General features: G+C 39.9%; 1 protein-coding gene across 2 annotated transcripts in view; it reads left to right on the plus strand.

Annotated features, from left to right (window-relative positions):
• The window catches only part of LOC108693160 (MICAL-like protein 1), a 39025-nt gene that overhangs the window by 27754 nt on the left and 6194 nt on the right, over positions 1-5077 (plus strand). Inside the window, exons 1-2 of one of the 2 annotated variants that reach the window (XM_018201945.1) lie at positions 2446-2623; positions 3191-3244. The exons of the other annotated variant lie outside the window; for it this stretch is intronic. The gene's annotated coding sequence lies outside the window, so the exon portion shown is untranslated. Of the gene's footprint in view, positions 1-2445; positions 2624-3190; positions 3245-5077 lie in introns of those variants that run through there. 2 annotated transcript variants of the gene reach the window in all.

The raw sequence follows: 5077 nt of genomic DNA on the forward strand, positions 1-5077 counted from the left end.
CCATTATCTCATTTGATGACCGGTCGAAGATGAGAACGTAGGCGGGAAGAATAGATCTGACGTTCGTCCACACGATCGCACACACGTAGCAACACACGCGCACCCTGCACGAACGATTGACTATATTTTTGTGTCGACTGCATTTTAGGATCTATCAATTTTATGTATCTGAGAAAATTGATAACGTAATAGATGGACGTAGTGTTATGTAACACGGAACTATACGTGCTGTTTGCGCTTATACGTAGATACTTTGCACTTTTGGCTAGCGCCTTCTGCAAATGATTAATTGCGATCGCTCGTCGATGTTTCTAAATGTTAGTTTTTTATGTGCGAAACTTGTCCTCGTGCAATACGAAAGTTTGTAATGTCTATTTTATTTGTTCGTTTGTGTCGCTTCGAAATGAAACTTGTGTGCGGCATCTTTCTTTTTCAGGCTCTCGTGCGACGAAAGTCCCAAAGTCAGATCGTTGCGATCTCGTTAACTGGTTCGCGAACTCTTCCGCTTAGAAAATGAGAAATACGCCGAAGGTCACGGAGTGAAGAAATACTCGGTTGGCGTGCACGGTATCTGTCCCGGGGATCCATTTAGCCGGTGATTTCGTGGCCAACAATGATCGCTTCTATCAGTCATGTCGGCCGCCTTCGTGATCCCAATTCCGGACTCTTCCTCGTACTTACTGATGTAACTCCGCTATTGCTACCTAGACCGATACGAACGATCGTCCTTAATAAGCGGTCGGGAAAACATTTGCATTCGCCAACGGCAGCGAGTACACGAGAGAGGAGTATCGCGCGTCGGTAGATTTCGGTCGAGCGAATTACGGGAAAACGGGACTGTAAGAAAAAGTCCAATTTTTGCATTGTAGTTCCAATAACACTGATAGTTATCTACTCGTTTCCTCTCCCCCGAAATCCTTGCGTCCCGCACGCAAGCAAACGTCGAAATAGTCGTGAGCAAGAAGTTACCGTTGTTTCGAAACGAGGCATAGTTTGCTCGCGAATTTCTTCAAGGTCCCGTCGACAACTGGCGATATTCCCGACATTATTTCCGAGCAACGGTGAAGTCTACAGAACGACGTGTCTAGTGGTAGGAACCTATTAGACTCTGGAAATGTTGCTTGAAGTAGAAGTCACGCGAACATAGGTCAGATTCTGTTACGAAGTTGTGACAATTTCAATGACAAGACAGCGGGACTAGCGTTAAACAAAGTTTGCGTGCCGACGAACGGATCTGAAAGCAATGTGTTCAGCAGGAAAAGCAATTTTACAACTGTTGTAATATGTATTCTTTAATATAAGCATTATAAGCCCCGGTTTAGTTCCGAAACAATAAATGTAGCTTTAAGCTATAAGGTTTTGACAATCACAGTTGAAGTAAGGAGTCGAGTAAGGAGAATAATTGACTATGATTAGTTGAAAGAGATTTTTTTCCGTAGATTTTTTTCTTAAGGCTTGCTATACCTATTGTATTTTAGGACTTATAGATACATTTAAATCAAGCAATTAAGGTCAATATTAAAGAATTTTACAATATTATTTTATAGATATTTATAATATTTATTTTTTATATATATATTTTACAATATTATTTTGTATTTATTTTATATATTATTTTTTGCAGGATTAAAAAAACATCATATAATTTTCAATATAATACATTATAGGACTATTATATGTATATATGATAACATAAACTATAGAAATCAATGCTGAATGCTTTTAGTTCTAAGATCTTAAATGCTTGTATGATCTATGTGAATTTATATACTATGTATGTAGCCTTTTGAAACGCGTCGAAATGATTGTGCAGTTCTCTTGAAACGCTAACTTTACTAAACTATCGCAGTAATATCACGAGTTAAATTGACTAGCAATTTAATAATTCGATGCTTTTTCGCATCTTTGAACAATCTTAATAAGTGCTGAGTGACATATTGAAGTCTATAAATAATTAATTCTTATTGCATAAAATATTACCGCGGCCGGAAGTCGAACCCAGATCTCTTAGTAGAACCCGAAACTATATAGTTTTCTAATTTTTATTATGTTGGGATCAATAGATTTTAATTCCTATTTCTATAATGTGTTGTATAATATAAACAAGTTTTAAATCTATATCACATTGGCGTTAAACCATTCCGAAATTCACTGCTGCAAAGCTGCTTTTTCTGCTGAACGCAGTCATGGCGCGACATATATTACGAAATTCCGGTTGTTTTCGAGATACCGTGTGCGTATCAAGTTCATACTAATCGCTCCTATCGCGGACTTCGTCCGCTCGCTTCGAAGCTCGACTCAATGCCGCAATTTCCTCGTTCGAGGATCCGTCGGTCAGTCTGCCTGGTGCTTCACGCCACAGCTGATCTCGCAAAGTTGCCGAAAGATCAAAGCAAGGAACATTGTTTTAACGAGTCTTAAGTTCTGGCCCGATTCGTCGAAAAGGAACGAAGGAACGAGTCGTGCGTACGACGTGGAATATCCGTTCTCGCGTGGGTCGAGTTTCGTTCATTACGATTCGCATAACCGCTTGCCATAGCTAAAGCTGACACGCGTGAGTCACACGGCATAAACCCACGGATAATAAGCTTATGCAAGACAACGCGGATTATCCATCTTGTTGGTATGGAAAGAAATCAAATTGAATAAGAGAAATCCTATATTCAGTCAAAACGGATCTTAATATTTAAATATTTCGATGGAAAAATTATATATGTATTCAAATTTGCAAAACCGCTCGCCAAAATCTTTTTCAGATTTGAAACACAATTATACGGGATTAGAGTAGTAATATCACATATTAAATTGACAAGCAATTTAATAATTTTGATGTTAATAAGCGTCTTAGAAGAATATTAATAATTTGATGTTAATCTAAGCATGTTAAGAATTATAAATAATTTATTGCGAAAAGAAAACATTACCTCAACCGGGATTCAAACTCGGATCTCCCAGGAAAAAACAATTGTTCTCTCTAAAAATTACTCGGTGAGCTTATCCCAGGCGAGGTTCAAAATGAGATAAGAATTAATGACGGAAGCGAATGTGTTGCATGTAGCGTAAGTATTATCGGTCTAACTGACTGATTCGCGTGTCAAATCGAAAGTTCCCCGCGAAATATCGCTCGTCGTCGCACCGAAACGTTTGTGTCAAATCCCCATCTCTCATCGTTTATATTTTTGTTCTCCAGGAGGAAAGCTTGGACTTAATGGGGCAATATAAACCTGAAATATTCTGCTAGAAGGTAATTTCGCTTTGTCGTTATTGTTTTTGCTTGCCTATGGTTGATCGTTGGGTAACTGCATGCTGGCATGCACACACACAAACACATACAGCGCGATCACTGGATAACACACGGTGTGATTTGGAAAAGACGGGAGATTTAATATCCGTTGGATTATTTTTTTTCCTCTTCCTTTGAAGAGGAAAAAGAAACGTAGAAATAGAAGTAGCAGTCAGACTGGATTCCAAAAGGAGGCGGAAGAAAAAAGAAGTTTGCGAAGCTCACGCAGGCTCTACTTGACTTTGCACGGGAATGTCTTATTATTACTCGTAGAAATTGTTACGTTTCCTCGTGTCATGCTAGCTAACGACACTGACAAGCGGTATGGCGTTATTCACCATACATTTTACATTCTCTTTTATTTTTTTATTTTACAACATAATGCTCAGAGATGCGGATTGTCGTCTCGTCCTCAGTCGACGGGATCTGTTTGCGCTTCCTTCTCGCTGGAGAACAAATTTGTACGGCGCGAATTGTTTGACGGGGAGCAGCCGTGAAAGCATTGCGAATTTCAACGAGTGCAGATACGAATCGTCGTCGCGGAAGTCTCGTCACGTTTTCCGCGACCGAAGACTACCGTCGCTTTATTAAAATAAACGGTCCGTACAATTATATACTGACACATTGTATTCTTGCGGCTTCACTCGCGCTAAAGTACTAGCCGAATTCGGGAAACGATCGATTACCGTCAATCTATCAATGACGACACTTCGCGCTATTCCAGAATCCAGAATTGTCGCCCGTCGGTCTTGCCACAAGCTCGCGATCGCGAGCCTTCGACCGATGAATTCCGACACCGGAAACGGTCACCCGGGAATGTCCGTCGTAATCCGTGGTACATATATTTCGGGACGAGAATGGAGAGATTCATGACTCTCGCGCGCGTCTAATGGCAAGCTGAAAGCTCGATCATCTCGTCAATAGTCGCATTTATTTCGTTCGCAAGTATACGTACGTATCTATACGTGACAAAGCCGAGTAAATGCTGAGAAAAGTAATTAATCACGAGCGGCGACTCGCCGGAGCGCGACGTTCTATTTATATGTCATTGCCATTTGTTGCGTGTACTCGATGCATGCGCACGCATTCACGCACGCACGCACGCACGCACGCACGCGTGCGTTCACTTACTCACGCAATAGAAATCGGACGCGCGGTCAGCAGCCTTTCTATCGCGAGTTCCACGCAGTTGGATCGTCACATACGTGTCGTTTCCCATTGTGCTACGCAGGAATGGTAAGGGAACGTCGAAAATTCGCTCTCGGTTTCATTTTGTTGAGACAAAGGCTTTTAATTAAGGAGATTAACTCTCACGCACATCAGTAATTCTATAGCGGTATGCGAAATTCGAGAGAGATAGATAGATAGATAAGTAGAGAGAGAGAGAGAGAGAGAGAGAGAGAGAGAGAGAGAGAGAGAGAGAGAGAGTACATTTATTGGTGTTCTAGGGCAAGTCCTCTAAGAACAATCTTACAATTATAAAAGCAAAGTGGAAAAAATATGTATAAAAATAAACTAATAATTAAGAAAAAATAAAGCATAAAGATATAAATGTTAAAAAGAGAAGAAAAACAAGAATAATATATATATATATATATATATAAAGAAAAATATGATAAAAAGCGAACTTCAAAATAGAGAAACTTAGAGAAAATGATCAAATCGAGATTAGAAAAAAGAATATTTGATGATAGTCATGTGCAGTATTGCATAACAAACGTAAGTAGTTGAGGAAAAACGAGAGAGAGAGAGAGAGAGAGAGAGAGAGAGAGAGAGAGAGAGAGAGAGAGAGAG

Source organism: Atta colombica, unplaced genomic scaffold (assembly GCF_001594045.1).
Source record: "Atta colombica isolate Treedump-2 unplaced genomic scaffold, Acol1.0 scaffold88, whole genome shotgun sequence".
NCBI classification, from domain to species: domain Eukaryota; kingdom Metazoa; phylum Arthropoda; class Insecta; order Hymenoptera; family Formicidae; genus Atta; species Atta colombica.